At 42.7% G+C, this 19881-nt stretch overlaps 1 protein-coding gene and 1 pseudogene across 5 annotated transcripts in view; one reads left to right on the top strand and one right to left on the bottom strand.

Annotated features, from left to right (window-relative positions):
* SETD4 (SET domain containing 4) overlaps positions 1–19881 on the bottom strand; it is a 360859-nt gene that overhangs the window by 246677 nt on the left and 94301 nt on the right. Inside the window, exons 13-14 of one of the 5 annotated variants that reach the window (XR_016392952.1) lie at positions 14005–14277; positions 3901–4004 (exon numbers count right to left, since the gene is read on the bottom strand). The exons of 1 other annotated variant lie outside the window; for it this stretch is intronic. The gene's annotated coding sequence lies outside the window, so the exon portion shown is untranslated. Of the gene's footprint in view, positions 1–3900; positions 4005–6341; positions 14278–19881 lie in introns of those variants that run through there. 3 more of the 5 variants (XR_016392951.1, XR_016392953.1, XR_016392954.1) reach the window with 3 other exon arrangements.
* LOC111163784 (large ribosomal subunit protein uL14 pseudogene) lies at positions 6088–6656 on the top strand (annotated as a pseudogene).

The raw sequence follows: 19881 nt of genomic DNA, 5'->3' as shown, positions 1-19881 counted from the left end.
TGGAAGTAGGCACAACCAGAGAGAATAGGGGCTAGAAGTTCCTTGTATTTGTAAAGGCAAATGCTTGATTGGTTTGATTCAGCTTGCATCATTTCAGTTGCATGGTATTAGAGAGAAAAGAAAACTGTACACTGCCAGATGATGGAGACCCTTGATGTGCTTTGTGGGCTCCCTGTGTGTGTGTGTGTGTGTGTGTGTGTGTGTGTGTGTGTGTGTGTGTGTATTTCTTTTTAATTTAATGGGCACCTACTATGTGCCCAGCACAGCGCTAGGAGCATAGATCCGTGACAACTGACTGTGGCCCTAAACCCTAGGAAGAGTCTGGCCACTTCTTTCTCACTTGTTGACCATGTTCTCTGACTATTTGGGGTTTTACTACATGTTATAGAGGCTTAATTCCCCTTCCAGAAATACCTGCTAAGTCCCATTGGTTTAATTGTGTATAATGCTTGTTCGGGCTTCAACAAAGAGGCATCTGGATTATGGACTTCTGCAGAGATTGAAAAGTCAAGGCCTGCATGATACAGCCCATGGAGCACTGCCTTTCCCATCATTATCCATCTCCCCCACTCCTACTTCATGCTGCCTCACTGAGGTCAGTGATTCTAGTCTATTCAGGCTAATAGCACGTCCTTCTTAGTGAGCTGCTCCTAACAATGTGTGTTGCTTTGCACACCCCTGGCTACTTTTATCTCATTTGTGCTTTACAACATCTTTGAAAGATGGATGGGAAAAGAAATATAAGTTGAGACGTAGAATGTTCTAAAACCTTGCAACTTAACACCAGTTTCCACTTTGATACTACTTAGTTCCATAGGCTGCTAGCTTTCTCCTTGCCTTCTGCAGCCTTGTCCCGTTCCCATCCATTCTCTGTTATGGCATCAAAGGGCTTTTTCAGAAATGCAAATCCGATCATGATATTCCCCAATCTAATCCTGCCCAATGGCTCTATGTCACCAACCAAGAACAGTTGGAACTACTCAGTGTGTCTTCCTGGCTGCCCCTTCTGGCTGCTTCCCTCCTGCTGGGGCCAGTGTTTCAGCCCCATCCAAGCCTCTGCGTGTGCGTTCTCCCCACCTGGACCACCTTCACCACACCTCATCGCCAGCAGAGAAACTCCTACTCATCCTCCAAGGGCCAGCACAAGCATTCCATCCTCCATGAAATGTGTTTCTTAGAAACACTCAGCTTTTAATAAGGAAAGACATTTGAGTCAGTACCTTCTTTGGAAGAGACAGGAGAGTGGTCTTGACCTTGGAGAGAAAGTTACACTCAACCTCGGATAACCTGCATCTGTGATTTTTCTTTCATCCAGTTCCCATAACTAATGAAGAAGTGGACTCGGTACACCAGGATGAAAATCACATTGATTTTTACTACTAAAGCCCTAGGAAAATAAACAAGTCATGGAACCAGTCAGAGCTGGCAAGATCTCACAGGAAAATGCTCATGGAAACAAAAAATACACTTTGATATTTTCTGCCCTTGCAGAATATTTTTTCCACAGAAGTGTGTCTTTCACTATCATCACTATCCCCAAGAACTTGGGGGGAATAAGATGGTTGGATCGAGGGCCCACCCGAATCCAAGATGATTTCATCTTGAGACACTCAATTTAAGCACATCTGCAAAGACCCTTTTTCCAAATAAGGTCACATTCACTGGTTCCAGGGGAATGCACCTTTTGGGGGACCACCATCCAACCTACTACAGACAGCATGCCTCACTCTGATTGAAACCTTATCACTAACACGCCAGTTCTGAATCCTGGCTGACCACACTGCTTTCCGATTGTGGTTTCATTCCCAGGTAGCATGACCTCTCTGGAGTTCTTGAGACTTCAGCCTCTCTGCAGTTATATTTCTTGTGGAAAATCAATGGACTGGAATTCTGGTTATACACTTGAGTCTCATAATTGACTCAAGTGTATAATTTCACTTGAGTGAAATAATTGTGTATCTGTGCTAGAGAGAGAAGAGCCCACCTCTTAATGTGTCAGCCCAATACTATTCCTGAGCCTGCAGACCTGGAGCCCAATTGAAGCCTGGGAAATTAAGGTAATTTTCCTAAGGTGAGCCATCTAGGGAGGTCCCTAGAGAGACTGCCCACCAGCCATTCCACAGATGACCTTCCCTTATGCCTGGCCAAGTGAGGACATAGAAGCAGAGAGGACCAGAGCTCCTCGGGGAGCCAGTAGTCCATCCAGGTCTTTCCACCCAGTTTTGTGCTGACCAGTGGTTTGGCCCTTTGAGTCAGTCTTCTGGAAGATAAGGAGTGGGGCCAGTCAAGATGGCAGAAGAGGTAGTGAAGAACCTTGAAGACCATCCTGAGCCCTAATGAACCATCTCAGTGAGCAATGCCCACTGTCCAAACACAAGCAGCCAGGAAGCCATGTCTAAGAAGCACATACCTCCTGAAGTGGAATTTGACATGCAACCTCGCCTCCTGGAGCAGGTGATGCCATATGCCAGCTGAAATCATACTTTCAAAGCTCTCCCTTAGCTACTATCTAAAAAGTCAGTAGAAACAGGTCTACACAGAGCCTTTTTTTTAACTGAGGTACAGTTGATTTACAATGTTTCAGGTGGACAGCAAAGTGATTCAGTTATATATATACATATACCTTTTCAGATTCTTTTCCATTACAGGTTATTACAAGATATTGAATATAGCTCTCTGTGCTATGCAATAGGTCCCTGTTGTTCATCTATTTTATCCATAGTAGTACACAGAGACTTCTTAACCTATTGTGTGCTGCTGGTTTTGTTATTGCTGTGGGTATTTCTGCACGATTTCCAACGGATCTGGCTTCTTGGAGAAGCTGGTAGTTTTCCAGTGATTAGAACTATTCTCCGTGAGAGGAAAAGGATGATAAACTAAGATCTTAAATGTCACGGTGACACTACGTGTGTGTCCTCAGAAAAACATTTCTGCTGAGAGATAAAAATCTTCTGGATGCTTTTATCTCTGAGCTTCTGGCAACTGCAGAAATTCCCTCCTGGAGCACGTGCTCATTACCAGACCACAGACACTGAAACAGGGAAGAAGGACCTGATGTGAAAGGATGAAGGGAAGGGCAGGTTTGTGGGACCTGAGAGACAGAGCTAGCGGCAAGGAGCTTAGTGGCTCTAACTGAAGCGATCCTGGGTTATGCTTTCTGAAGTTCATTTAACTTAAATTTACCTTCTTCTTTATGTGTGAGGTACATGGGCCTATACTGAGTGTCCTGCCTGGCTTCCCTCCATATTCTGTGCCAAAACTCAGCCTAAATGCTGTGTCTTCCCAGTCCCCCATCAATTTTGGCCAACCAAGTGGAAATGCAGAGGCGAGGAGTTCCAGCACGTTCCTGCCCAGTCTCCTCCCAGGACCTACCTGTGTCCCCAGACACGGATGAGAGGCTGTCAAAAGGGACAGTGGTTTCTGGAGGCAAGAAAATGGCTTACCAGTATGAAGGGGCCAGGGAGAGGGCTGTGCATGTTTTGAATTTCATTTCAGACCTAACCTTCCCCTCAGTCTCTGTCTAATAGAAAAGAAATAGTGAAAGACTCACAGACTTAGAGAACGAATTTATGGTTACCGGGCAGGGGGAAGGGATAGTTAGGGAGTTTGGGATTGACATGTACACACTGCTATATTTTAAATGGATAACCAATAAGTCCCTACTGTATAACACAGGGAACTCTGCTCAGTATTATGTGACAACCTAAATGGGAAAAGAATTTGAAAAAGAATAGATACATGTATATGTATAACTGAATCACTTGGCTGTACACCTGAAATTATCACAGTGTTAATTATAACACTGTTAATCAATTATACTCCAATATAAAATAAAAAGTTTAAAAAAGAAAGAGTGAAACATTCTGGAAAAGATAAGCAGTGGAATCATTAAGTGCTTACTTTTAGGAGCAGTGTTCCAGAGACATATACCCTCACAGCTCTTCAGACAGGAAATAGCAATCTAATTTCAGGAAATATCAATGATCTTCATGGCTTAGTATTTCCTGTAAAGGCGTAGAGAAAAGGGGGGAAATGACATACTCAGCTTGCAAAAACTGCAGCTTCTAAAAAAAAACTGCAGCTTCTAACTCATGCCAATTCTTACTTACCTAAAGGCTTCAAAAGTCAGCCCCAACGTGAATAAAGAAACACCCTTGGTCGAGGACTGTGTTTATATTGGTTATTTACAATATTCTATCACACTGACACTCCAAATGCTAAGTTTCCTACAAGGTTTTTGGAATATGTCATGTAAACCAACAACTAGTTTACAGTAGATATTTTTGCTACATTGAAGAGTTTTTCACTCTCAGGTAACGATCAGACAAGAGCCTTAAGTGACAACTTTTTTAAAGCTGTCTGCCTTTTTAATGGAAGTTTGCTTTTTCGAAGGTGAAGTACGCTGTTCTTTATGACAGCTTTGTTGACACCAACAGAAATTCAAAGTAAAGCTCTGAAAGTGAATCAGGTAGGATTCCCTACATGTTCTTGGAATTCAGCTCGGCTTATGGGAAATTTGTCAATTATTTTCATATTCCATTTCCCAGGAAAACATAGTCCATGATCAACAGGAGCTCATTATCCCAGAGCAGCCAACCAAGGAAGCATACCCTGTCACCAGGTGAGATACGGCTACATCTGGGTCAACGTCATGAAGAAATACATTATCATCGTGTAAACATGAGCAGTTTCAGGAAGACAGCCTTTGCATTCCTGCCTTGTGTTTCATCGAAACCAGGACACGGAACTCACGCTTCCAGACACAAGTCAACTCTGCTTTGACCCTTGCTTCCACCAAGTTCACCGACACTTCAGAAAAGCAGAGAGTTGCCTGGATGAAACCAAAGAATCTTCTGGCAACCCCCAAATCCTGCCCCTGACAGCAGCCTATACAAAGTGAGTCTGAGAAATGTAATACATCTTAGGAATGCACCTGAAAAGCAGCAATATTATATCCACCAGGGGAAAAGTCTTCCTGGGGATTAGTGTGGGCTCTGAAACTTGATTCTTCCCAAGCTTTCATAATTGTTATCCCAATTAATGGAACTGCAGACACCATTCTTCTATTCCCAGGTACAATCATGTCACGTTCTTCTGAAGCTCACAAAGCCATTTCCTTCAACACTGCCCTCCGGGAGGGAGACTTGAGGTTAATGACCCTCCACAGAAGACTATCATTTACGTACTGTACAAGTGCATCTTCTTTGCATTTCAGTCATGCCCTGACCTTGGAGAGGACGATGGAAAAGGGGATGCCTGACTGCCTTCCCATTTATAAACCGATTATTTTCCTATTGGCACCTTCATTCTGCAATCACTGACATAAAATCTTTTACCAAACAAAATGTAAGAAATGAGAAATCGATTGGATTTCTAAAGTTTGCTTTGAACTCAGCCATTAATAACAGGTTCTTTTAAGAAGAGAAGTCTGTAGAAGTGACTCCACACCAGAACCCAGCTGTGCTACTTTCCGAGGAGATGCGGCCACATCCAATCGAAGCGTAGAAACTCTTAGTCATTTTTAACTGAATTGACAGAGAAGTACTATTTTTCTACCAAAAAAAAAAAAAAAAAGGAAGGAAAGAATGCTTTCATGTAGATCTACGCAAGCTAAACTTACACCAAAAGCTCATGCAAGGTCAATGAATAACAAAGTTTTCTACTCCCACCACAGACTCCTTGCCATGACGTGGCCCTCCCAGACAATCTTCCCCAGAGGGCAGCTCAGCTGCTTCCTTTCTCTTCTGCAGGTCTTCATCCAAATGCCACCTTCAAGGCAAGGCCGTCCCTAATCACCTGTTGACAATTGTAAAGCTTCTGCCCTACCATGCCCACCTGCTTTCTCCACTCAACTTTCCTTTATAGCGCTTCTATATCTGAGATTCTCTACAGTTTGTCTAGTCCTTTATTCTGCCTATTGCATGTCTCTCCTCATGAGAAGGGATGCTCTATGAGGACCAGGAGATAACAACAACCCCTGAACAGAAATCATCACAGAGCAGACACTCCGTAAATATAATGATATAAGATGTTTAAAATGGAAAGTCAAAATAAAATCGCCCAGCTTTTTGTCGCTCTCCGGCATTCAAGATGTCAAAGCGAGGACATGGTGGGTCCTCTGGTGTGAAATTCTGGATTTCCTTGGGTCTTCTGGTTGGAGCCATGATCAGTTGTGCTGACAACACAGGAGCCAAAAGTCTGTATATCATCTCTGTAAAGGGGATCAAGGGACAACTGAATAGGCTTCCTGCTGCTGGTGTGGGTGACATGGTGATGGCCACAGTCAAGAAAGGAAAACTAGAGCTCAGAAAGAAGTGGTAATTAGACAACAGAAGTCCTACCGGAGAAAAGATGGTATGTTTCTTTCTTTTGAAGATAATGCAGGAGTCGTAGAAAACAGTAAGGCGAGATGATAGGTTCCGCCTTTCACAGGACCAGCTCCAGGAGAATGTGCAGACCTGGGGCCCAGGATTGCGTCCGATGCTTGCAGCGCTGCATGATTCTTTGGCGTGTTTGTAAAAAAACAAAAATTACTTGCTCCCCCTCCAAAATAAAAATAAAATAAAATCACCTGCCACGAACAAGTAACCACCTTCTCTCCACTAAGGTAGACAGTATGCTGAAGCCATTGCCCAGAGAGCCGAGGACGAAATAGGAGGAGAAACACTGCTCATGCCCTGGCACATTGGATACTCAGCCTTGTGCCTTCCATTTCACCTTGGAGCCCTGATCCCTGTGCACACCTCCACCTGAGAGACTAGAGGGAAGAGGGGAGACGTTCCCTCTGGTTTTCAGCTTGCTTGTCAACTCACTGGTGAGTTGTATCCAGGACCGACCTCACGGGAATACAGCCTGCATCATCCCACAAGTCTCCGCATTTGGAAGGGACCCTATGTTTGGTTTAACGCTCTGCTGTCCATACCTTGAAATTCTTAATAATTTTACCTTGCAATTTGTCTTTTATAAGTGAAATTCAGTGGGACAATGGAAGATGCGTATGAGCAGAGGAGAGTCATGAAATAAAGGAAAAACCTTCACATTTTAGTATCTTTAACGGCACTTTTCCCTACCTTTCAACAAGCAGTCCCATTTTCACTTTGCACTGGGCCCCAAAATTATGTAGTTGGTCCTGGTTGTATCCATGTTATTTCTGGAGAGCAACAAAAACTTTCTAAGGTAGAGGAAATCCATTCTGTCCTATATGGTCTGTTCTCCCAGCTCGAAAGCAACATGGTCATCTTTTTGGCTGGCAAGGACCCCCATCACCAACCTTAGATTCAATTAAAGTAGAAATTAAGGATAGCATTTGAGGCAATGAGTTGATTTTGGAAAGAAAGAAAAAAATAAAGAAAATTCTGTTATAAAAATAATTACTGAAAATGTTAACAACAGTAGCTTGGAAACTCTTTGTTGTCAGAGAACTTTTCAAAAAGTTTTTTTGTTTTGTTTTGTTTTTGCGGTACACGGGCCTCTCACTTCTGTGGCCTCTCCCGTTGCGGAGCACAGGCTCCGGACGCGCAGGCTCAGCGGCCATGGCTCACGGGCCCAGCCGCTCCGCGGCATGTGGGATCTTCCCGGACCGGGGCACGAACCCGTGTCAGGCAGACCCTCAACCACTGCGCCACCAGGGAAGCCCTCAAAAAGTTATTTATTAAAATCATATGACTGTGTCTACTACAACTACACCATGTATGAAAAGAAAATGGTTTAATCCACCTCTTCCTGGGGAAGAGTAGAGATTAGTGACATTACCCAAGGCGTCTCAAATACTGGAGAGAATTTGGCCATTCGACAATGACGCGCGTTAATAAAAGGCAATGCTCATCTTTATTTTCACAACTTCCTAATTTTGAGAAAACTCTATGAACTCACAGGTTAAATTAAAATAAGAAAAAATTTAAACGAGCTGCTAAAAAATAAAAGTTAGATGGGTCATTCATAAATTAAATGCTCATGACACCCAAATTTGGTAACTTGCAAGAAATAAAATAGTTTAACCTCATATTCCCAAATGACTAATATTTTTCTAATAGCCAGCCCTTCCCTATGTCTCTATTTCCAGGATGCTGTCAAAGAAGATGCAATACCTGAGCTGTAAAATCAAACACCTGTAGGGGCCAGACACATAACACAAATGTGTGACTCAGATTAGATACAAGATAACAGAGGAGATGGGACAGTAAGAACTGCATGTGTCCCTTATAAAGAGGTGTTTCATTTCGTTTTGTTTTGTTTTGAAGGGGGCCTGTGTTAGTCTGGGTCTTCTGAAAAGCAAAAACCAAGAGAGGATTAAACGTACGAGTAATTTATTAAGAGAAATACCCATGAAAGAACATGGGGAAGGAGCCAGTCTCCAAGAGGTGATGGAACGTGATGCAGGTCTGACGTGAGGGAAGGAGAGAGGGAAGGAAGGGAATTTGCATGGATGCCTCCTGGGCTGTCTGGAGCTCTACAGAAAGTTCGCCAAGGCCACTGGGGGAGGCCTAAAGCCACAGTCAGAGGCGTCTTATCTCTCCCAGAAATGGACCTGCCTCAGTTTCCTGCCTCACTCAGCCTTGGAAGGCATGGCCTCACTACCAACCAGTGATGGATTTCAAAGCTCAGAAGCTGGGACTTCTGAGAACCACTGGAGATATGAGGTCATTCTCATGGCCCTCAGGGTGCCCACAAAATACACCTGCAGACCAGCAGTTTGAGACTCTTCCTGGGCCCAGATTACAGTTACTTTCTTCATTCTCTCGATATCTCTCCCTTGATGAACCACTGTTGTCTTTCTGTGTCTATACATCTCTTCAGACACAAGGAGAGTTTAGTCATCCAGTTCAGAGGCACTGAAAGGATTCATCAGTTGAAAAACAGGACTTGCGCCGCTAGGAGCAACATTTTCAGAAACAGCTGTCCTTAGAGATCTGTTGGAAGTCAGTCACTGAAGTTGCCTTCAGGCCAGAAAAGTTGGATCAGGTATCAGATTGTTCCATGTCCCCACAGAGGTCACGGTGCCCTTTGCTGAATGTGGTTCCAGAGCCAGAAAATTTATGTAGGAACAACCAGCATTTTTTTAACCAATTAATTTTATACCAGTGTTTGAAACATAAAGGAATCTCTCACCCTCTTCTTTTTATACAGAAAAGTGTTCCCCTTGGGAAAGTTCCAATGATCCCACAGTTCCTCCCATGGATACAGAAATAGCATCAGTGTTACATTTAAGAAGTTGAGAAGACAAAACCCTGAGTACTACCAGACCCAGGGCCTGCAAAAATATTAGCAGCAGTGTTGCCACACAGCAGGGCTGAAAGTATCATGGCTGTATCCCAAGGGGGCCTCAAGTTAGCAAAATTATTCTGCTGAAGGACTGAAAGAAAATAAAGAAGAAAGCTCCCTGTAAATACAGAACCAGTGAAGAGAACAAAAACAAAAGGGCATCCTTTTAAAAACACAAATGAAATATGAAACACGAAGGAAGATTAACAGCTAAGCCCTCACAGGGGGGAACCAGAAAAAAAGGAAACTTTGTTGTTGACATGTCCCAAATGCCACCTGAGAAAGCTGAGTGCAAGGGGCCTACCAGGGGGAAATGATGGTCTTCTTCAAGATCTTTTCTCTAAAGGATCCAATGCCCCTAAAATAACATGGCATGCATTTTGGGGAAGAGATGAGTAGAGAAATACTTTGTCAAGAACTAACATGGGGCGATTGCCAGGGAGCAAGCAGACAACTGAATAAAAAGGGGAATGACAGTTATATGAAGGTATAGATTAAAGAAAAATCATCTAAGTGTAAACTTAATACATGCACATTTTATTGATATAAGTTATGCGTCAATGAAATTGAAAAATCTTAACAGAAAAAAAAAACTAACATGGGGTATAGAAGAATGAAAATGTGAGACTTGGGTGTGAGCCACATTTTACTGATACTGTTAACCAAGTGTGTGGTTACACTGTGTATTCTAAAAATGGAATTGTGACATGATCTGTGTGTTGCCTTCCCAGGTGATGTGTCTTCTACTAGGACATTCAAACATCCTCAAATCCATCCTGACCCCCAACAAACAGCCTGCCCTCATGTTTTCTTTCAGGAAATGGCAGCCCTGTCTATTCTGGAAACCTATCCATGTTGGAAGACTTCTCTTCTCCAGCCTTATACAACCCATCACCAAGACCTCTCAGTTTCACTTTCTCTTGACTCCATCTGCTTCTTGTAACCGTAATCTCCACCCTGGTCTAAACGAAGGTCACTTTTTTCCAACTCTCCAGAGACAGCCATCCAACTGGTCCCCTTGATTCGACTCTTTCTCCACACCCCGCGTCCTTCTCCAAAGAACAGCCAGTGACCTTCCCAAGACATAAATGGCTCATATTGTTCCACTGTAGTCTCAACCTCTCCGGTGGCCTCCAATTCTGCTTTACTTACAAAGACTCTCATCCTCAACATGCCCGACAAGATCTTCATGTGTGTAGCCCCCCTTGCTAATACATCCACCCCATCTGCTCAGTCCCTACACAGCATCAACGCCGCCTTCTTCCGGTTCTTCAAATACTGTGCTCTTTGTTGCCTCAGAGCCTTTGCAAACACTGCTCCCTCTGCCCCCATCTCCTCACCTCTTCCATCCTGCATTTCATGGAGTTCAGAAGGATTTTCCTCAAGAAAGCCTTCCCTGCCACATCCTTAGCTATCCCATCTCAGAATAACTGAGGTCCTTTTCACACTTTTTGTAGCATGATTGCCATTTTAGTGTATTTATGGGATGATTTGACTAATCTCTGTCTTTATATCTAGAGTGAGGCCAGGAACCATGTCTGTTTTCTCAATTATTTCCCTTGTGGCTAGTCCAGCACCTGGCACAGAGGTGAATAATTGTGTTGGATGGATGGATGGATAAGTACAAAAATATTACAAATGCATAAACCAAATACATCTTTCCAGGGGCGGAAATAAATTTCCAATGTAGATAAACGCTAATGGGTAAATATACCACATTTTCAATGTTTTAATTGTTTTGAATAGGTAATACATTTACATGCTTCAAATCTAAAAGATATCCATTGAGAAGATTTGTTCCTACCTTGTATCCTTCTATTCCATTCTTCACTACCCCTATAAGGCACCCTACTAGCATCTTATCCTTGTATCTTCACGCACATACAAGCAAATACATGTTCTTAGTTTCACTTTTTCTTACACAAAAGACAGCATACCATACACACTGTCAGTTTACCGAGAGCTTCTTACTCTTCTGTACAGGTGTGTGGTAGTCTGTTTATTTAACCCTTCCCCTCCTCTCTTTTTTTTTGCTCTTTCAAACAAGACTGCCATGAATAACACTGTGCATGTGTCATTTTGTATGTGTCCAGGTCTGACTGTAAAGTCAACTCCTGCAGAAGTAGGATAGCTGGGTCAAAGTGTAAATACACTGGTAATTTTGCTAGATTTCCATCTATATGCATTTTAAAGTCTCATTTTAGAAATCTATAACTTCGAAAAAAGGTAAGTTAGGAGATAGTGGGGTAAGCCTTAGAGCCAGAAATGTCTGGGTTTGAATCTTCACTCTATTATTTATCAACTATGTTAGCATGGGTTAGATCACCTCTCTGAGCTTCAGTTTTGTGGCTTCAAACAACTCCCAAACCTCCATCTGCAGCTGAGACTCTCCTCACTTGTCCAGTTGCCAACTGGACACCTCCTCCTGTATGCCCCACATCCTTAAGTTGCCAATATTTAAAACAAAACTCACGATCTGTCACTTAAACTGGATTCTATTCCTGCGTTATCCAGTCATCCAAAGATACAGAGACCTGAGGGGTTTCTTCTGCTCTTTCTCATTCTACCCATAGTTCCAATCCAGTCATCAAATCCTGGTCATTCTTCTTCCCAAATCTTTCTGGAATCTGTTTCTTCCTTTATTCTCTTTCCATCTGTCCCATTTTAGCTGTTCATAGCTTCCTAACTGGACGATTACAAAAGGGACCAGGCTAGTTTTTCTGACTCTGGTCTCAGGGCCTTTTAGGACAATCTCGCTAACCAGTTGTAAAGGGATCATTCTAGAACACTAACCAGGTCTTGTTTCTCCCTGGATGAAAGCCACTTGTTGTCCTCCACCTTCTGGGAGCAGGTGTCTAAATAAACAGCATGTAAACTGTATGAACCACAGCCTTCTCTCAGCTTCACCTCCAGCCACTCGCCTCCAGCCCCTCCAGCCTCTCACCCAAACAGATTTCTCTTTGCACAAGGAACTCTTCCTGTATGTTTTCCATTCATTTATTCATTCAGCAAATATTTCTGAGTGGCTAAGATGTAACATTTATCCTTTAATTTAAAATATATATATATGTCTGGCATGCCTCAGACTACTGGACCCCCAGAAGCTTCATTGGTGCAACAGATCCCTGAATTTTCATAGGGTAAATCTCCCAGCTCTGCTACACAGGTGTCTTACTAAGGCAGTATTTCTCAACATGGCACTATTAAAATTCGGGGACAGACAATTCTTTGGTGAAGGGTGAGGGTTGTCTCAAGCATTGTAGGATGTACATCCCTGGACTCTACCCACTAAATACTAGTTACTCACAATCCCTCATTTTTAACAACCAAAAATGTCTCCAGACATTCTCAGGTGTACCCTGGGAGTTAAAATCCCTTGATCGAGAACCCCTGTATTAGGGCATCTATGATACTTGCAGCACCCTGATCAGTAAGTCCAAGTACCATGATGTCATTAATAGGTGGGCAGAATGATGTTCGGTAGAATGTCAGGATGAGCAAGGTCCCAGCAGACATGTAGACAGCGAATGTATAGTGCTGCCCTTGCCATGTGAAGGCCAACCACTCTAGATTCTCCCCGTTGACGGGGATTGAGAAAAAAGTATGTGCTAGATCAGTAGTCCCATAACCAAGTTTGAGAATGTGTGTTGATCTTCAACATTCAACACATCTGGTACAGAAGCTTCAAAAGGGATTATCACCTGAATAACTTTAGGATGGACTAATAACACCTGCCATAATTCATCTGGTCATTACAGGGATGCAACGGGTAAATTGAATAGAGATATTATAGGAACCACCACTTTGCATCCCTTATGTCTTTGATGGTGAATATCTGTAATTCTTCCCTAGGATGCAATATTATTTCTGATTACCTATCTTGGATAATGGGGGAAGAACAGTTTCAGATTACTTTTATTTGGTCCTTCCTACCATAATGTCCCACACTCCACAAGTCAGAAAACCTACTGGGAGTTCTGCCAACCATTAAATATATCTATCCTACTTGGGAATCTGAGAAATAACCCCAGGGTAGTTTTGTGGACCCAAAGAGCCATTATAAAATGGACTTTGGGGAAGACTTAATTTGTCACCTGGCCTCCTAAAGCTGCTAATCTAACTATGGGGCCAGTATGTGGCATTTCAGATACCTTGGTACTACTGTCAGCTTACACCTTATATATAGTAGTTCTCAAAAGGTCTGGCTAGTCCCCATTCCGTAGCACTAGTTACTTGGGGAAATATCTACAGATCCCTTGAAGGGGAGGATTAGAGGAATAAATTTTCACGTATACTAGTGAGAAATAGTAATGTTCTTCTCCAAGAGGACCTCAGCCTCCCTTAGAGTCTCCAGATTCTAGGTATGTGAGCTGACTTACATTTGAAAACCAAGCAAGAAGCCGTAATTTTCCACTGCAGTGACTGATAACATTCTGCTCTCCAGGTTTCATTTCTGTTATTATTATACAATTATAACAACACCCTAGTCAGCTGTCCATCCGTCTCCTGTCTAGAAACACCACAATCTGTTAGTCATTGCCACAAATCTCTGAAGGTTAAGGCACCCTAACTGCTACTCTGTGGTGCTTCCGGTTATAATAAGCATGGCTACCTTTGCCTCTGGTGGTCAAGAGCTGCCACCTAGTCTTTTAATTGTGGAATCTCATTACCCCCATTGACATTAAGGAGTCTATGGCAATGTTTACCACCATTAAGCTCAGCCTACAGAAGACAGACACCAACCTCTCAGAGATGTCAGTGAGCCCTTAATTTGTGACTTTGTATTGCCTTCAGAGGAAGTGTCCTCCAGTCTCTCAAGAAACAGAGTGGGCTTCCCTGGTGGCGCAGTGGTTGAGAGTCCGCCTGCCGATGCAGGGGACACGGGTTTGTGCCCCGGTCTGGGAAGATCCCCCATGCCGCAGAGCGGCTGGGCCCATGAGCCATGGCCGCTGAGCCTGCGCGTCCGGAGCCTGTGCTCCACAACGGGGGAGGCCACAACAGTGAGAGGCCCGCGTACTGCAAAAAAAAAAAAAAAAAGAAACAGTTAAGTGGAGGGTTCTCAGGTTTTACATAGTAAATCCATTCTAATATTCCCAACTCTTTGAGCCTTACCCTTTCTTCACACTCCTGCACCTCCACTTTATCAACTGTAGGCCATCATCCTGCCTAAATGTCAAGGAGCCACCCCTACAGACCAGCTCCATGTGGACCGTGGTCACCTGGTCACCAGACCAGGTGACCATGACAATCTAACACTCTCAAGACCCACTCCTACCCATCTTTGCTGGTGCACATTTGACAGTCCCTGTATGTCCTTTGACACACAGATTGTTTTCCTTGGAGCGGAGAGCTGTGATCAGACCTGATTCTGGCTATTACCCAGGAGACAACAAGGGATGATAGGGACCGGCAGTGAGAAAAACAATGGTCAGATGTGAAGCATCTCCTCTGGGAGGTCATGGTGTGATCCCCTGGGAAGGGGAGGCTGATCTCTTCAAGTCACTGGGACAGCTTCTGCCAGCCGGGAAGCTTCAGGCCATTTGGGATCCAATATTCTCAGTCTCAACCAGGCAAATGTCACCATCCAAGGGTCCCACTTCTTTCCTCATCAGGGAATTTCCTTTGACACAGAGGAGCCACTAAGGCTGTACATTTATTCTTTACGTTTCTAACATCTTATCATCAGATCCTGCTTTAAAAGTCTTCTGCCTTGCAGCTTGAGGAGATGAGAACCCCCTTTACAGCTACCACAGGAATACCCTGGCTTTCAAAGAGAGGCTCAAGATAGCACCTATCATTTTTTTGCAAGGCTTCGAGAGCCTTCAAAAGTGATTACCGCACATCACCGTCCTAGTATTTATTGCCTCAAAACGGATTGAGTGCCGAAGTGAAATGATATCCGCACACTTTACCTCCACCTCACCCTCGTCCTCTTTAACTTCGGATAAAGGCTTTAGTAATCGTGACGCTACCATGTGTGGAGGGTTGTCACCACGCACTCCCCACTGCCAAAGTGCACCAGAGGGTCTGCTTTCTAGAGCCAACCTAGGTTCCCACTCTGTTGGCCCAGCTTCTCTAGACAACAGACCCTGGGGCATGTGTTTATTTGTTAATACTTCATTCAAAGGTGTGATCCTAGAGAACGGGGTGGGGGAGGGGTAGAACAGCGAGGCAGGGGAGAGGGAGCCCAAGTGCACGAGGGCAGGGTACTGAGTCGGCCAAAGCTTTGTGACAGCCTGGCTGACTGTGCAGCCTCACGTGATGTCTTCAGGAAGGTTGTAGGAACTGTTGCATCTCCCAACAGTTTCTGAAGAGAAAGGAAAAAGAACTCATTGACCAGCTCCTTCCTATCTGCCGCCTCCCACTGGGTGAAGTTGGCCCCAGGAGGTTTTCATCTCTCCACATTTCCAAGATGTCCCAGCCTCCTCCGGGACGGTGGCCTCTTCTTTTCTTGCTGGTCAGGCTGCATGGAGAGTGGCAGCTGCAGTAATCTGACGTCATGACCACAGGAACAGAGCAAGTCATTGCTGGCGCAGCTCCAGCCAGTAGGCAAGAGGGAGGTGCAGATCCGGGCAGGTACAGAAGCTGAGTCTGGCACAAGCCCTGAACACTACCCTTGCATTTGGATTAAATAACGTCAATGAGTTGGATCTAAAGGAGGTCATTTCAGCACAGACACAAGATAAAATAACATGCGAAATCTTTTCTTATCCTTTTCAAATTCATGTCCTTCGATTTTTTTTATTTTTTTAAGAAAGAAAGCTGTATAGCAGCTAAGATGTTGACATTTCCTTAATACATTCATTGAACTTGAGAAACTAACCACAGATTTTCAGGGAATTCTACCTGTTTAACCAAGAAAGTTAATGTAGGAAGCCAGAAATGTTTGAAATTATAAATTCTATGCCACTGGGCACAGCTCACTACTGCTACTCTGTCAGATGGATTTTTTCTCTAACTAGTCAAATTGCATAAATTCTCCACTTCTATTTGTACTTTGTAGCCAAAGCTCCTTCAGCTTCTTACAGCCTCACCAACTCTCCAGCTGAAGGATGTCTCTGACTGCAGGGCAACTCTACCTGTGTGCTGCAGGGGAAGAGTTGACTTGTCCGAAACTACAATTTGGTAAAATACAAGACAAAGGGCTAGAGAGAAAGGAAAGGATTTTTTTTTAAGTCTCCCATTTGTATTAACCGTGAGCCAAACTGAATTCGAGGGACTTGCGTATTTTAATTGTAAAATGTACTATATCTGACTTCATTACAGATTCTGCTCTTAAAGTGACATCATATTTTATCTGGACTGGGAAAATTGTTCTTTAAAGATACTGCAGTGATGAGGAATATGGGGTTAACAAACTACTATACATAAAATAGATAAGCAACAAGGATTTACTGTATAGCACAGGGAACTATACCCAATATCTTGTAATAACCTATAATGGAATATAATCTGAAAAAAAAAAGCGGTACACCTGACACTAACACAATATTGTAAATCAATTATACTTCAATTTAAAAAAAAAAGATACTGCAGCAAATTTTTTATTGCTAAGTGTCATTTTGTGATATGAAGAATCACGACTTATTTTATCTGTTTTTTATGTTCAAATCTATCCAAAAATCTTTCAGGACAATATCCCGGTATTTCACGTCGAACTTAGGGCATAGTATCCAAAACATGCTTCACTTTTGTATTCAATGAATAATACAATGCAATACAAAGCAATACAGACCGAAATCAGGAGCTAAAACAAAAATGCATTCGATGGCATGAGGGCAAATTTGCCGTGGCTGCAACGTCTCCTGCTACAGCCTACCCAACATGCTGTCACCATATCATTCTGGTTTTGCGTTCAGTAAACCAGCAGTCTCGTGGCATTTGGATGTCGAGACAGGGCAAAGTTTAGAGCATAATCTTTCATTTTAATCTTCCACCCTCATGAGATGTGACGCATATGCAGCTATCTTTGGATTGCTCGACTTCCAAACGTCCACTCCCTCCCTGCACGGACACAGGCCCACAAAGGAACGAAATTGATAGCTCTGAAGTAGAGACAGCCCACACAAAGTTAACCAGCAATAGGAATATGGAGTGGTTTGGGGGCTTTTTCCCCAATAAGAATACCCTCTGTCAACATGAATCTTTTAGACGGGATCAGAAAGGGACTCCCTTAAACATCCAAGCAAACAACAGGTACCCTTGGTTCCCAGCCACAGAGCCCTCTGCTGCGTATCGAAGAGGGTCCCCCACACAAGCATACTTTGCTTTAGACTCAACTATTTTTCAATTTATTCACTTTCTGGAGTAAAATGAGGAAGAAAATTACACAGTTAAGAGCCATGTAGGAAAAAAGACCTCACACAACAAAGGTATCCACTAAATGCTTGGTCAATGAATGAATGAATGAGTCAATGAACGTATCTGAGCATGACATGGCACAACAAGCATTTTTTTGAACCTCAGATCCTACGTAACCAGTCAAAGCTTTGGTCAGTTAAACTAAGCAATGTCCTTTTTTTTTTTTAATTTTTTTTTAATTTTTTTTTTTTTGGGGCTGCGTTTGGTCTTTGTTGCTGTGCGCATGCTTTCTCTAGTTGCGGCAAGCGGGGGGCTACTCTTCGTTGCGGTGTGCGGGCTTCTCATTGCGGTGGCTTCCCTTGCTGTGGAGCATGTGCTCTAGGTGCGTGGGCTTCAGTAGTTGTGGCACGCAGCCTCAGTAGTTGCAGCACACAGGCTCAGTAGTTGTGGCATTCAGGCCCAGTAGTTGTGGCGCATGGGCTTAGTTGCACCGCGGCATGTGGGATCTTCCCGGACCAGGGCTCGAACCCGTGTCCTCTGCATTGGCAGGCGATTCTTAACCACTAAGCCACCAGGGAAGTCCCAGCAATGTCTTTTTAATCTCTTTCTAAAAATACTATAAACAGCTATCACACTTATTTTAAAAGTAATAATACTAAAATATGGAAAATAAGAAATGGAAGTTCCCAAAGTCCTATTCCTGAGAGGTTATCTCCCTTAACAGTTGGCTGCATAATTCTTCCAGGTTTTTTTTCCCATGCATATATAGAATATACGTACATATTCTTAATAAATGGGGTCCTAAACTGCATACTATTCTGTAAGTCACTTTTTTTTTTTTTTTTTTTTTGCCACACCACACGGCTTTCAGGATCTTAGTTCATCCACCAGGGATTGAACCCGGGCCATGGCACTGAAAGCACCAAGTACTAACTACTGGACCCTCAGGGAATTCCCTGTAAGTCACTTTTTAAATCTAAGTCTCTATTACAGATATTTTACATGTCAGAATATATAGTAACTATATCTCACTTCTTTAAATGCTAAATAATGTTCCATAAGTCACTTAACTTACCCCCTATAGATGAAGTATACTTGTAAGGTCAAAAATATAGGCACTTTTTAAAAACAGATATTGTCAAATTTGTCTCTAAAAAATTATACCACCATCATCAACACTGAGTACTGTTAGCCTTCTTAACACGTGTAATCTCATGGAGAAAATGCTATTTCATTGTTTTAATTTGTATTAATTTGATTATCAGTAAGGATAAGCATCTCTTCTGCTTATAAGCTATGTATACTTTTTCTTCCATGAATTGCTTTTTCATAACCTTCGTCCATTTTAAATTGGATTGTTGATTGCTTGCTTACTGATTTGTAGGCACTTAGACACTTCTTATATTAACCTTTTTAAATTACACAGGGTGAATATTTTTCCCAGCTTCATATGCTGTTTTTAAATTGGGTTATATAGCTTTTAGTTACATAGAAGAGTTTTGCTTCACTGTTATCAAATATGTCATTCTAAACCATTTGACTTATGGGCCATATGGCATTTTTTTTTAATGCTTTGCTCACTCCAACATAATGAAAATATTTCCTATGCGCTTACTAGTATTTTAAAGATTTTTCTTAATGTTTAGATCTATAATCATTTCAGATTCACTTTTGTATGTAATATAAGTTAAAGATATAACTTTCTTTTTAAATGTTTTATTTCTTAAATCTTAGCTTATTTTTTAATTTTACCAAATTACAGCCAGATGTGTAAACATAATTCGTTCAATAATTTATCCTTTCTTCACTAATGTAAAATGCCTCCTTTATCATATACCAATTCTCCATGTACAGTTGAAGGCTTTATGAGCAAAGACTAAGGTTTTCAGGAGAAGAAGCAATTCTGCCCAAGACTGCAACACGGAAACCCTGGCTGAGTCTCCAGCCTGCCTGGTCTGCCCTGCGGAGTCTGGACTCAAGACAGTAACATCAGCTCTCAGTATCCTGTTCATCTCTTGGTCTACTCCTGGGCTAGCATCTCACTCTTTTGATTACTGTAAGTTTATAGTTCATTTTCACATCCAGAAAAGTAAGACTCTCCTTCATTCTTCTTTTTGAAAAGTTTCTTGACTCTTCTAGAGCATTTGCTTTTCCAGATTAACTTTAGAATCAAATCTGCGATAGTACAATCATACACATTCTGCCTTGGAAGATTTCTTCTCTTCCTGCATCCAAAGTACACTAACTAGGCCTCTTTTGTGTGTTGGCCATCGTATGTAGGGACCACTCTTGCAATGGTTCCAAGCATCAGAGAGCCGC

Source organism: Delphinapterus leucas, chromosome 4 (assembly GCF_059928025.1).
Source record: "Delphinapterus leucas isolate spDelLeu-1000000601 "Yukka" chromosome 4, BTC_Dleu_Yukka2, whole genome shotgun sequence".
Classification (NCBI taxonomy): Eukaryota; Metazoa; Chordata; class Mammalia; order Artiodactyla; family Monodontidae; genus Delphinapterus; species Delphinapterus leucas.
This window is presented reverse-complemented; position numbering and strand designations above follow the sequence as displayed.